The 15,077-nt window shown below is 39.7% G+C and overlaps 1 long non-coding RNA gene and 2 other non-coding genes across 3 annotated transcripts in view; 2 read left to right on the plus strand and 1 right to left on the minus strand.

Moving 5' to 3' along the window:
- LOC145546965 (uncharacterized) overlaps nt 1–7,273 on the minus strand; it is a 473,665-nt gene extending 466,392 nt beyond the window's left edge. Inside the window, exon 1 of the long non-coding RNA XR_014083422.1 lies at nt 7,147–7,273. This is a non-coding gene — a long non-coding RNA (uncharacterized LOC145546965). The remainder of the gene's footprint in view (nt 1–7,146) is intronic.
- Nucleotides 6,948–7,019, plus strand: TRNAD-GUC (transfer RNA aspartic acid (anticodon GUC)). Its single transcript has one exon. It is a non-coding gene; the product is annotated as a tRNA-Asp (tRNA).
- A 374-nt stretch (nt 7,274–7,647) lies between the features above and the next one.
- On the plus strand, nt 7,648–7,719 carry TRNAW-CCA (transfer RNA tryptophan (anticodon CCA)). Its single transcript has one exon. It is a non-coding gene; the product is annotated as a tRNA-Trp (tRNA).
- Nucleotides 7,720–15,077: the final 7,358 nt, after the last annotated feature.

Consider the following 15,077-nt stretch of genomic DNA (forward strand, 5'->3'; position numbering starts at 1 on the left):
TCTTACCCATATCGTTGTCCCCAATGTCTAGCTCCATGCCTGGCACAAAGAATAAAGCAATAAGAGTTGGTTGTGCCTTTTTAATATATATTTTTATTTATTTCACAGTGCTGCATCTTAGTTGCAGCATGCAAACTCATGTTGAGACCTATGGGATCTTAGTTCCCCAACCAGGGATCAAACCCTGGGAGTGGAGAGTCTTAGTCATTGACCCATCAGGGACATCCCCATGGGTGTGTTTTTAATGAGAAGGAAAAGGCTGATTGAACTACAGGGGGCATGATTTTGTCTCTCAGTTTTAACTTTGGATTATTGGTTAAATAAATCAGGCCAGGAAAAAGTGAAGTATGCTTTTTTCCCCCCTTAATAATCTAAATATGTACCCATCTAGGTCTGTCTTCCAGACCCAAACCATGAACATTTAACTTTGAATTTTAATATTTATGGAGGGTTAATTTTCATATTTGCATGGGAAGTTCAGTGATTTGATAGATAAAAATAATGTTTCTGTGAATGAATGATTATAGAATCCAGAAGCTACTCAGAAGCAATTTAGACTCTTCTTTAATTGTGGGAAGGAGAGAAGGGAAGAAGGAAGGTTCAGCAGTGAGTTAGCCCAAGTTCTTATTTACATTATGCCCAAAGGTTGGGTTGAGGAAGTGAGCATAATAGAGAAAAAAGGGAAGAGACATGAGAAACCAGGTCATGAATGCTATGAAAAAAAAATTTATTAAAGAGAATAAAAATACAAGACACTGACACATATATATATCACACATATATGTTGCTATTTCCCAAGACATATATCAGATATGACATACTGATAAAAAGACTAGTAATCAGAATGTACAAAAAACTTTCAACAACTCAATAATAAGAAAACAACCCAATTCTCAAATGGCCAAAGATTTGGATACTTAAATAAATCCATGAAAATATGTTCAGCACCATTCATTATGAGGGAAAGGCACATTAAAACCATAGTGAACAGAGGGTGGGGGAGGGTTGCATTAGGAACTTGAGTCTAGCAAATGCAAACTATTATATATAGAATGGATAAACAACAAGGTCCTATTGTATACACAAAGAACAATATTCAATATCCTGTATTAACATAATGGAAAAGAATGTGAAAAAGAAAATAGATATATGTGTATATATATGTATAGCTGAATTACTTTGCTGGATACCAGAAACTAATACAACATTGCAAATCAACTATACTTCAATTAAAAAAAAAATTAACATCGGCATCACAAAAAAAATAAACTACAGTGAGATCCCACTACACATTTATTGTTGTTGTTGTTAGTCACTCAGTTGTGTCCGACTCTTTGTGAACACATGGACTATAGCCTAGCAGGTTCCTCTGTCCATGGGATTCTCCAGGCAAGAATACTGGAGTGGGTTGCCATTTCCTTCTCCAGGAACAGGTCTATTAGAAAGGCTCAAATAAAAAATACAATACCAAGTGCTGGCAATAAGAACTCTCATATATTGTTGATAGAAATGCAAAATGTTACAGCCACTTAGGAAAACAGTTTGGTAGTTTCTTGTGAAGGTAAAACCCTAAGACTTGGCAGTTCCATCTAAGTATTGATCCAAGAGAAATGAATATGTATGTCCACACAAAAACCTGTACACTAATGTTTGTAATAGCTATTTTGATAATAGTAAAAAACTAGAAAAAATGCAAATGTCCATTAACTAGTGAGTGTATAAACAAACATCCATACAATAGAAGACTAATCAGTTTAAAAACAACTACTGATACACACAACATAGATGACTCTCAAAAGCACAATGCTAAGTGAAAGAAGCTATACTCAAAAGGCTACAAACTGCACAGTTCCATTAATATGACATTCTGTAGAAATGAAAATCTGATCAGTGGTGCCTGGGAGTGGAGGCAGAGGTAACTTTACTGACTGTAAAGGGCCATAAGGTGACTTTCTGATGAAAGTGATGGAAATAGCCCATAACTTGATTGTAGTGAAAATTCATAGAATGGTATGCCTAAAAAATGAATTGTTCTGTTTGTAAGTTATACCTCAATAAATCCTAAAAATAATAAATAAATAGTAGTCAATCAGAAAAACATCTACTTTTGCTTTATTAACTACCCAAGGCCTTTGACTGTGTGGATCACAACAAACTGTGGAAAATTCTTCAAGAGATGGGAATACCAGACCACCTAACCTGACTTCTGAGAAATCTGTATGCAGCTCAAGAAGCAACAGTTAGAACTGGACATGGAACAACAGACTGGTTCCAAATAGGAAAAGGAGTACATCAAGGTTGCATATTGTCACGCTGCTTATTTAACTTATATGCAGAGTACATCATGCGAAATGCTGGGCTGGATGAAGCACAAGCTGGAACCAAGATTTCCGAGAGAAATATCAATCACCTCAGATACACAGATGACACCACCCTTATGGCAGAAAGTGAAGAAGAACTAAAGAGCCTCTTGATGAAAGTGAAAGAAGAGAGTGAAAAAGTTGGTTTGAAACTCAACATTCAGAAAACTAAGATCATGGCATCTGGTCCCATCACTTCATGGCAAGTAGACGGGAAACAGTGGAAACAGTGGCAGACTTTATTTTGGGGGGCTCCAAAATCACTGCAGATGGTGATTGCAGCCATGAAATTAAGACGCTTGCTCCTTAGAAGAAAAGTTATGACCAACCTAGACGGCATATTAAAAAGCAGAGACATTACTTTGCCAACAAAGGTCCATCTAGTCAAAGCTATGGTTTTTCCAGTAGTCATGTATGGATGTGAGAGTGGACTATAAAGAAAGCTGAGCGCCGAAGAATTGATGCTTTTGAACTGTGGTGTTGGAGAAGACTCTTGAGAGTCCCTTGGACTGCAAGGAGATCCAACCAGTCCATCCTAAGGGAAATCAGTCCTCAATATTCATTGGAAGGACTGATGCTGAAGGTGAAGCTCCAATACTTTGGCCACCTGATGCGAAAAACCGACTCATCTGAAAAGACCCTGATGCTAGGAAAGATTGAAGGCGGGAAGAGAAGGGGAGAATAGAGGATGAGATGGTTGGATGGCATCACCGATGCAATGGACATGAGTTTGATTGGCTCCAGGAGTTTGTGATGGCCAGGGAAGCCTGGAGTGCTGCAGTCCATGGGGTTGCAAAGAGTCAGACATGACTGAGCAACTGAACTGAACTGAACTGAATGAATCACAGGCCAAAGTTCTTAACACAGCCTAAGAGACTTTGTCTCACTCCCACTGACCTTTCAGCCTTGTCTCTTCTGTGACCTTCCTCATGCTCCCTGGTCACATCAGCCTTCTTTCAGCCCCTATGCTCACCACATTTCCTCAGTTCCTATAACCTCTGCACATCCAGTTCCACCTACCAAGAAAGCTCTTTCTTCTGCATCTTTTTCTTAAAAACTGTCACAGCTGTAATTTTACATTTTTGTTGTTGTTGTTATTGTAGTTATTCTGTGTCTCCAGTATTAAAATGGAAGCTCCATGAGGTCAGGGTCTGTCTTTGTTCATCACCATATCTCCTGCCCCTCCACACTGTGCTGGTACAATGACTGGTACAACGAATATTCAACTATTACATTCAACTGCCTTCTGTATGTCTCAGTCTTAACACATTCCCAAACGAAAATGCTTCTTATCCCCCAAAATACCGCTCCACTGGCAGAGTTACCATGTTGCAGAATTCAAGGAACGATGGCCACAGAGTGTCCAAGGGAATGATGGCCTGCTTTATTACCAGCTGTGCTCCTGACATTGGACTCTCCATATGGATAGTGTGCTCTGAAGTTGAGTGTTATTCTTGACTTCAATTGATGGTAACTCTATTCTTCCATCCAGAGAAGGCAATGGCACCCCACTCCAGTACTCTTGCCTGGAAAATCCTATGGACGGAGGAGCCTGGTAGGCTACAGTCCATGGGGTCGCTAAGAGTTGGACACGACTGAGCGACTTCACTTTCACTTTTCCCTTTCATGCACTGGAGAAGGAAACGGCAACCCACTCCAGGATTCTTGCCTGGAGAATCCCAGGGACAGCGGAGCCTGGTGGGCTGCCGTCTATGGGGTTGCACAGAGTCGGACACGACTGAAGCGACTTAGCAGCAGCTATTCTTCCATCAGGCCAAAATTTTAGAAGTGTCTTTGATTCCTCTTTCACTCTCACACCTCACAGTAACTTTACCAGGAGATTCTATTGGCTCTACCTTCAAATTATATCAGCTCCTCTCACATTCCCGACCACTCCCACCCCAGCCTGAACCACTATCATTATTGCAATAGACCTCTTTGGTCTCCTTACTGCTTCTCTTGTCCATGACTGTCTACTCGCAACTGAGGAGCTAAGAACCCTTTAAAACATAAAATAGAAACTTCCCTGGTGGTCCAGTGGATAAGATTCTGTGCTTCCAGTACAGGGGCCCAGGTTCAATCCCTGATCAGGGAACTAGATCCTGCATGCTGCAAGTAAATATCCCATGTACCACAACTAAGACCTGGTGCAACCAAGTAAATATTAATTTTTTTAATTAAATAAGTTCAAAAAAAAAAACACAAACCAGACCATGTCATCCCTCTGTTCAAAGCCCCATAATAGCTCCCTATTTCTCCTCAGAATAAAAGCCAAAGTCTACAATGAACTTTAAGGTCCCACAGGCTTCCCAGATAGTTATGTAACTACACCTCTTACTTCCCTTAAGTCTGTTCAAATGTTACCTTCTTAAAATGAGGCTTACTTTGACCATTCTATTTAACTTGCCACTCTCCAAACCCATCTACAGTGACATTTTTTTCTATTTCCTCTCTTGTCACCATCTAACGTATTCATTTATGATCATCATCATTTTTGGTCTGTCCTCCTTCTGTTAGAATATAAGCTCCACGAGAACAAATAAGAAACCTGCTCTTATTAATTGAAACCTTGTGCATCTAAAGCAATGTCGAGGATACTGGAGGTTCAATACTGAATCAATAACTGCGGTGTCTGCTAAGTAATAGAGATTAGTAAATATTAGTATATGAATAAGTGTGACATACAAAGTGATAGAAGCTTTTCTCTCCATGACTCATATTTCTTTCTTAATATACATATATGTGGAACTGTGCAGCAGGGTAAAAACTGCACAAGATTTGCGGTCAAGGTTTGAGGGATTCCTGGCCTCTCATCACTTCCTACCTGTATAAATACACAAGATTCTCTTATTGGAATAAAACACTTGCCCTCTGACCTCACGGGGCTTGTTGGGAAGATAAAATAAATGTGAATAGTTTTGCAAGCTATCCAAACAGTTTAGGAAAGCAGTATTCAAAACTTTCAATAACATCAATTGCCATCACACTGTTTATCTCCAAACAGAGTTCTGGGCCCTCTGTACTGCCAGTCTGATTTTAACCTTTCCTTTCTCCCAGTGCTGACACTGAGAAACCCCTGAGCTCCCTTACCCTGTTCAGGTTAGTTACCTCTCTCTTCCTTTCCATTTTAGGAAGATGGACAGCAGGTGTTGAGTTCCCTGCTCCATGACCTCTGCTGACTCAGGCTGCTTCTTCCTGTCCCTAAGGAGGATAAGAGAGGAGCAGTACAACACATGGGTGGCTCCCGGCATAGCTTTAGCTGAGGTGGAGAGGATGGTGTCTTTTCTGAAGGGACAAAGATCAAGGCTTTTCTTCCACAGTGTGGAACCCGGTGCAAACAGTTCTGGAGACCTGGTTTCCCATTGCCCTGCGGCCCTCCAACTGAGAGATCTGAGGCAAGTCCCTTCAATCTTAACCGGAAAAGGACATCATCATAGTTATCACAGTGCCCTTTGGACGTCTCAAGAGTTAGTGGAGGATCAGAAGTAGGAGGAGGCCTGGGGACACTGAGTTTCATTGAAGCTCTGGGTGTATTTAAGATTGAAAATATGAAAAAAAGCACCAAAACAGGTTTCAGAAATTGTCATCTTTTAAAATGTGTTTAAATCCAAAATCCCTTTCATCAGATGGAAAACACCACGCAACTTGTGCTCTATAAAAATATACTAATTCATAGTGCAAGGAATGTGTCTTAAGAGACGTAAATTAAAGTTCTATAATAAAAACTTTTAATCATGTCGGTTTGTAACTATACATTCGCCTATTTAGAGTTACCATCCAAAGTTTGTAGGTGAAGCCCTCTTGATTCTCCTGAGAACAGGGTTGGTCCTGTTTAAGAAAAGGCTCAGGATAATACAAATTAATGTTAGTGTACTTTCCTAACCCTATGTTTAATCAATGGCACATCCTTGTTTTTGAATTATTTAAATATATTATTATTTAACCATTTAAGTATTTGTCATTTCCGATTAAACCGTAGATGCCTCAGGAAAAAGACCTAAATACAAGAAAAATCAGCGAACACAATTTCCTTTGGCCTATGTGAGTCCTTTTGTGTCTCAAAAGCTTACAAACTGTTTGAAGAGGTACTGGACCATAGAACAACTCTGACTGCCCGGGACATCTGGCAACCATATGATATTCTTGAACTTCGACTAAAGAAAGAAAATATAAATTTGTGGAAGTAAAGCTCTGCTTCCTAACACAACATTATAAATCAACTATACGCCAATAAAGTTAAAATTAAAACAAAAACAAAACCTCTGCTTCAATTCACGTATTCTTGGTGACTAAAAAAACTAAATTATCAAAACAAAAATCTCCCACCAGAAACCTAAATCGTCTGGAAAGCATGAAAAATTCTGGCAAACTATGTTCAACAATTCACCATCACTAAAACTTGAGGCTCATTTTGTTTCATTTATTCTAAATCATTTACTCTTTTCCCTGAGAAAAGAGTCCAAGGCGCCCAGAACAGATGTGAGCAGCAATAGACCGAGTGTTGCGGTTTTCACATTTGCAGGTGGCTGGCAGAAGAGACAGAAATCTTACTTTAAAGGAACACTTGTGAAAAGCTTGGGTAGTAGCTCCTCGTTAGTATAGTGGTTAGTATCCCCGCCTGTCACGCGGGAGACCGGGGTTCAATTCCCCGACGGGGAGGTTGGTAACTTACTTTTACTAATCGCCACGAATATTTCTATTTCAACTGCCCGACAGAGCTAACAAATACAACATGCTTTTATTTTCTGTAAGTGCGTCTTTTCAAAATGATAACTTTTAAGCTCACCGTGAAGTAAAAGCCAACTCTGAGAGTAAACGCTTTATACTGTTTTCAGAAGGATTAAGAAGTAAGCAAACGTTTAGAGAACGCCCGCCGCTCGCTTGCAGCAACAAGCTGACGCCGGCTGGCCAACGCCTGCGCAGTACCGCCCCGCCAAATTCCAAATGGAGGTCACGAACTCGGCCTACGGAAACGGGAGAGGGTAGAGGCAGAGGGCCGAGGCTCCGCCCCTAACCAGGCGGGTTGGAACGGAAACCGCTTACAGAAGAGGGAGGACCGGTTTCCTTTGACCCCGGAGACTCGACTACACGAGAAACTCCATTCTCCCGCGTCTGTTAATACCATCCTAGCTTAGGTAGAGGGCTAGCGATGAGGAAAATCTTGCAGCTAAAGGAATCAGTCTCCGATGGAGAAGCAAGGAGAGAATGGAAGGAAAGGCGAGGCGCTCCCGGAAGAGACGCCATTTTACCGGAGTCCTAAGAAACTGCGCGAGCCACAGCCCAGCAGGACCTCGTGGCGCAACGGTAGCGCGTCTGACTCCAGATCAGAAGGCTGCGTGTTCGAATCACGTCGGGGTCATGGCCTTTTCCTTTTAGGCCTTCTGGTTTCTATGAACTAGATGTATTCAAGCTAGATGTGTTCCCGCCATTTTCTGGAAATGCCTTTAATTGCAGGATTAAATCTTCCTTGTTCAAATGTTATCCCAGTAATCCTTAGTCTGCAGAAAGACAAGGATCACCTTAAAGGTGGTGGTTTTGGTCTTTTTTTTCACTGTTGGGCTTTGTGAATTCTCTGTCATTGAACATGCATAATGCATAGAGATGTGGCTATTACTGTTGTGCATTAGCATATTAGCTGATGGTGGTCCGTAACAGGGAACGTACAATACATAAACCGTACAAGCTGTTTTTCCAAAAACAATTTTAGACCTGTTTGCCTTTGGAAAGCAAGTCCAACAAGGTACAATTTCTAACATTGTGTAATGGTTTACATCAACATGTGCACGCTGTACACTCTTACAGGTGAAACTGGGGCACACAGAAGTGACTAACCCAAGACCCTGAACCTGGTGACTAACGCCAGATCCCACTCTTCACTATCTTATATTAAAGGTTGAAACAAACTGTTGAAAAAACTGCCTAGAAGCCGTTGGCCCTAAGTGATAGCAATGCATCTTTTATCTTTTCACCAACTAATGCAAGTAGTAATAAATTAGGTACCACTTTCAACTATTAATCTCATAGCAGGAAGCAAAGCTTACTCATTCACCTTTGTAAGTTCCAGGACTCTTAGTACTGAATAGTGCCTTAAAGGCATGTGTCAAATATTTGTTGTACAAAAAGTGAATGGCAAGACTATGAGAAATTATTAGTTTTGGGTTTTTTTTATTGGGTATATTCTATGCAAGTCCCTGAGTTTTCTTGCTCAGTATTTTGAATATGGCAAATACTAATTTCTTACATTTCAACCTATTCTAGTATTGGACATCATGTTTTTTGCATGGTTCTTTGCTTTCTTTTTTGGTTGGATTGAGATTAGATCATACATTTCAACAGATGTTTATGGACCACTGATACTGAGATGAACACTGAAGGAAAAGGTTACACCCAGTAAAACTGGAGTTTTTTTGAGCAGTAGGTAGTTCAGAAAGTCTTCATAAAGGAAGATCTTGAAAAGTAATGAAAGCTTCTATGTGACTTTAAGGCATTTAGTCATCCAGTGGACATATGTGAGTGCCTTCTGTGAGTCAAGCACTGTCACTTAATACCCCTGGGATCTGATGTCTTCCAACTATAAAAGTTGAGGTTTATATGTATTAGCTTCCTAGGGCTGCCACAGCGAAATACCACAGACTGGGTAGCTTACAGAAATTTATTTTCTGACAGTTCTGAAGGCTAGAAGTCCAAGATCAAAGTGACAGCACAGCTAGGTTCTTCTGAAGCCTGTCCTTGGCTCATAGATGACCACTCTCTTGCTGTGTCTTCACATGGTCTTTCCTATGTATGCATACATCCCTAGTATCTCTCTCTGTGTCCAAGTTTCCTCTTACAGGACACCAATCAGATCGAATTAGGGCCCATTCATGGCTTCATTTTAACTGAATCACCTCTTAAAAGGCCTCACCTCGGAAATACAGCCACATTTTGAAGTACCAAAGGATTAGGGCTTCGATATATGAATGAAATCAGGGAACACAATTCAGCCCATAACGGAAGTAATGGTCTTTTTTCCCCCTGGCAACTTTGCATATGCAGCATAACAAGACACTTAATCTTAGCTGGGACTAAGGATGGTATCTCATTTGTACAAAATCATACTCTTGTGAGCAGACAGAGCAGTTTGTATTACCTTGTAAATCATTTTATTTGGCAGTCCCAGCAAACTAATACAACTTCTTTGGAGAACTACTATTAATAGTTATTCATTATTGCTGGAGAGGAAGAGAGAAGTAAAGCTGTAAAGGTAAACAGGAGTCAGATCACCCAGGACCTTTTGTGTTCTAACTAATTTAGATTTTATTCTGCAGGCAATGCAGAGCTATTATTTAAGAATGTGACAAGGCCAGCTATGGCTTTACAAAGAACGTGAAAAATGGCCTAGAACTGCTGTTGCTGGACCAACATCCTGGAAACAAGTTCAAAATGTAAAATTTCAGGCCCCACTCCAGACTCACAGACTCAGAAAACTCTGTGGGTGGGCCTACCAAAAGTTTTAACCAGGCCTTCCAGGTGATTCTGATGCAAGCTAAAATATGAGAATCACGGGCCTAAAGAGTAAGGCTGGACTGGAGGCCCCACTTACCTCACCGAGTTGTTAAGAGAATCACATATAAAATACACAGGGCTTTCTTGGTGGCTCAGTGGTAAAGAACCTGCCCCTCAATTCAGGAGACGTGGGTTTGATCCCTAATCCAGGAATGTCCTACCTGCAGAGGAGCAATTAAGCCTGCGGCCACAACTACTGAGGCTTTTTGCCATAGAGCCAGGAAACCGCAACTACTGAGCCCACGTGCCACAGATGCTGATGCCCACACACCCCAGAACCCGTGCTCTGCAACAAAAGAAGCCACCACAATGAAAAGCCTGTGCACTGCAACTAGAGAGTAGCCCAAGCAACAACAAAAACCAGCAGAGCCAAAAACAAAAAAAATATTTTAAAAAATAAAAGTAAAATACATAAAAGTGTCTTCGACGTTGTAAAGTTCATTAATATATATCATTGTTTAGTTGCTAAGTCATGTCCGACTCTTTGGCAACCCCTTCATTAATATTTATATCATTATTAATAGTTCTATAACTCTAAAATGGTCACTTCACAGGTTTTAGCTTCTTTTCCAAGGCTGAACAATGGCCCATTTTACTGACTTGATATCACTGTGAAATAACCCAAAATCCAACATGTAATTTAAACTTCTACCATCATTATATAGGAATGATACAAGGAAAGAGGATTTGGAATACACAAATTGATATTTGAATTCTCAAATTCTGATACTTAATGGCTCTGTGATTTTGTTCTATTTCACTAACAACTTTCCAGTCTATCATGTATTCTTACAAGTGGATTTATCCCCTAGTATAGAATGCTCTGAGCATTTGTTTCACCCATTTAATAAGACAGCTTTCGCTTTTGAATTATTTTTAATCAGTTACTTAGGACTGATGTACTCTGGAGGAACTGATAAAATGGAGCCTTTGGAAATGAAAACTAAAAAACAGGTTGTGAATTCTGATAAGACAAGTGATTTCCCAATTTCTCACACTAATGCAAAGTAGTTACGCTTATAAATCATAAGTAGTTATGATTACAAAGTAGAAAAGTAGTTATTAGGAAATCATATGTGTTAACTGTAGAAATAGAGAAAAATATAAGAAAAGTCATCTGTTCCCATCTCCTAGAGGAAACTACTATAAACATTCTGGTCTATACTCATTTAGTCCATTTAAATATACACATATCCATACACATCTCGGTTCTTCATAAAACTGAGATCGTATTTTACTTACAGCTGTGTTGAAAACATTCTCTCATATTCTTAGATAAATGTCATGTAGTATTTCATCATCTGCTCTGTTTGAGGTGACAACCTTAAATTTACAACCAAGTCCTATACAAAACAGGATAATAAAAAATTAAAAAGTCACCTGTATGTTAATAACATTAAGAACTCCAGAAAGGGAAATAAAGCGTTTCCAATTGTTTTAGAAAAAAACAATTTGTAAGAGTTTTCTGACAAAGTTATTGCATCATTTTAAGTCTGTGGCTTCACATAGAAATATCTTTCCATTGTTTCCCAAAGCTTTGGGTATCAGAGCTGTAACATTAAAAAAAAATTTTTTTAAACCTACTACCATAAAAGATAATTTAAAAAAAATTATATTAGATGAATGTAACACAAAATTAAAACTCAAGTCTCTTTTTTAAATTCAAAAATTTCACAGGAGATGACTGAAAGCATCAAGTCCCTGAGGAGAGAAGGCTGAGACCCCGAGTACAACTGGTAGAATTCACTCTGATAGGACACCACTTCAATTTAGACAAGATGCAAGAGAAAATGTGCGCAGACTTGACTGTCTGAAGTTGAGGCATTCCCCACAGATGGTTTCCATGTTCTCAATTATGAGGCAAGGTCACCAGCTGAAAATGGGGACAGGTTGGAGGAAGGGATGTTAATAATTTGAGGAGAGAGGTGAAAGTATGAATGGTTAATCCAGAGAATGTCAAGTGCTCCTGTGAGGTCTGAGGTCATGAGTTAAAACCAGTTGGTGTATGATTTTTTTTCCCAGCAATCTTGGGTGCAAGCAATGATAACGTTTGTTCCAACAAGGTTCAGTCGAAGCAAGTCTCCAAGTTCCTCCAAGCAAGAAAGAGACACTGGAGTGAGAGAGTTGAAAATGTTTGCAAGAGTGATTGTAAGGATTGATTGGGGAATCTAAATCAGTTGAGTTGTAATGAGTAAACGATGGCAGAAACAGGAAAAAGACTTTTTAAGCATGGGGTTAATGAATTGGAGGCCAGCGAGAATATGACAAATGAGCTGAGTAAAAGAGGCTACTTATTGACCATTAGGATACCTGAAATTGAGATTTATAAGGTAAACAGTTATTGATGACAGGGTTAAGAGTCGTACCACTGGAGTGGATGGATGAGATGGAGTAGAGGAACAAGTTGTTGGAGATGAAGAGGTCAAAGACCTAAGAAGCTCAGTGTTGGTGTTACATGGGTCATGTTGAATTCACACAGAATGCAGATCAAACCTAGAGCAAGGAGCAAAGGTCTAATTTCTGAGGGAGAGTGGCCAAGGGGTTGATAAATTATAGCTGTAAAGATGATAAAGGGGCATTTGGCCAGATGATATGAACTTCAAATGTTTTTGAAGGAGGAAAGAGGAGAAATAGTTTGTAACAAGTCGTTAGGATCAAAGGGGCCAAACTCTGTAGCCCAATCTCTAGGCCTTAAGGTACATAGAGTATGAGAAAAATAAATAAATAACCTCCTATTGATAGTACTCTACTTCTGAGCTTTACAGCAGAGTTAAAAGCAAAATTACCTTAGTCACTAAAAACAGTAGTGCTGGGGGTATACCTGGATGCATCTAGGCTAATTCCAAGTCTGAATTTGATAACTCATGGCTTTGGGGATGATGTAGAAAGGCAATCTCACTATCTGACACCTTATGACATCAACCACATCTCCTGAGAAATGTAGAATCTGCAAGTAACCTCCTGTTGATAGTACCCAGGGATAAGAAAAGGAGAGATAATTAATGAAAGGGAATAAAAATTATGTTCCACTCAGAGAACATTGATTTCAGGCACCTAGAATGCAGTTCTTTCTGAATTATATCTTTAATGTTGGCCTATAGGGTATAGATGTAGAAGGAAATGGCAACCCACTCCAGTATTCTTGACTGGAGAATTTCACGGCCAGAGGAGCCTGGCAGTCCACAGTCCATGGGGTTGCAAGGAGTCGGACACGACTGAGTGACTAATGCAACATAGGGTAAAGTACTGTGTCTATTTAAAAGAAATTTCAGGTTCGATGCATGAGACGGGGTGCTCAGGGCTGGTGCACTGGGATGACCCTGGGGGATGGGATGGGGAGGGAGATAGGAGGGGGGTTCTGGATGGGGAACACGTGTGCACCTGTCGCTGATTCATGTCAATGTTTGGCAAAAACCACTACAGTATTGTAAAGTAATTAGCCTCCAATTAAAATAAATAAAATTATATTTAAAAAAAAAAAGAACTTTCAGAAGACATACAGATGGCCAATATACACATGAAAAAGTGTTCAGTAATCACTGGGGCTTCTCAGGTGGCATGGTGGTAAAGCATCCTCCTGCCAATGCAGGAGCCGAAAGAGATGCAGGTTCGGTCCCTGAGTCAGGAATATACCTTGGACTAGGAAATGGCAACCCACTCCAGTATTCTTACCTGGAAAATTCCATGGACAGAGGAGCCTGGTGGGCTACACTGCATGGGGTAACAAACGAGTTGGTTGCAACTGAGCACATACACATCACTAATCATTAGAGAAATACAAATCAAAACCACAGTAACACCTCACACCTGTCAAAATGGCTATTATCAAAAAGAAAAGTATTGGTGAGGAGGTGATTAAAGGGAATCCTCGTGCACTATTGATAGGAATGTAAATAGATGCAGCCACCATGGAAACAGTATGCAGGTTCCACAAAAAATTAAAAATAGAACTACCATATGATCTAGCAATTCCACTACCTGAAAATAGTGAAAAGAAAAACTTAAAAAAATGTACCCCTATGCTTATTGCAGCATCATTCACAACACTGAAGATATGTAAGCAAACCAAGTGTCCATCCAGAGATGAATGGATAAAGAAAATGTGACATAAATTGACAGATATAGACATACATTCACACACACACACTCTTTCACAGGAATACCACTTAGCGATAAAAAAGAATGAAATCTTGCCATTTATAGCAACATGGACAGACCTGGGAGGTATTATGCTAAGTGAAATGTTGAGAAAAACAACAAATACCATATAATTTCACTTTTATGTGGGATCTGAAAAACAAAACAGGAATAAACAAAACAGAAACAGACTCTCAGATACAGAGAACTGGTGGTTGCCAGAGGGGAAGGCAATTAAGAGGTACAAACTTCCAGCTATAAGATAAATCATGGGGGATGTAATGTGCACGTAATGTTAGTAGTAAAAAATATTTTACCAACTTTGTGCAGTGATCATTTCATAATGTATAAAAATATAGAATCACTATGTCATACACTTGAAATTAATAATATAGTAATCAAAAAATTAAAATAAGACAACTTTCAGACTCAACAGGTGATTTTTTTTTCTTTTTTGGCTTGTGGTAAAAGGTAGGATTAAATTGCCTGGAAATTTTCTAGTACAAAGGCCCTATGGAAAAAAAGCAGAGTAGCATCCTGATAGCTCTCCCACATGGCTCTGTGATTCCATCATTGTATTTGCATTCAATTTAGGTAGATTTTTATTTTCATGTGTTAGTGATGCCGCCACCTTTGGGAAACCACATCAGGATCCACTAGCTGCTCAGATATTCTCAGACCAAAGGGCAGCTGTCAGAGCCTGGAGACCTTTCTATAATCTACCCTCCTCAGATCGAATCTAGCCCTGGTAACTCTGACCCTTTCAGAGCAGCAAAACCTACCTTTTAAAAACTGTAAGTATAGTCAGGCCAAGAGCCAAACCCTTCAGCTAGTAAGGTAAGGACTTAACAGAATAATATGCTAATTTAAGTAAGGCAGAATAAACCCATTAATTGTGGCCTTGCAAAGATGATTATGCTCAGGACTTTTGCTCTGCACATTTTAAGATAAGACTCTACGGAAAGAAATAACTGAACTGTGGGAGGGCACACTGCAGACTGTGGTCATCCCACACTCACTGACTACGTTTGTGGG

The sequence above is a fragment of the Giraffa tippelskirchi genome, chromosome 4, assembly GCF_054371585.1.
Source record: "Giraffa tippelskirchi isolate mGirTip1 chromosome 4, T2T-mGirTip1v1.2.pri, whole genome shotgun sequence".
NCBI classification, from domain to species: Eukaryota; Metazoa; Chordata; class Mammalia; order Artiodactyla; family Giraffidae; genus Giraffa; species Giraffa tippelskirchi.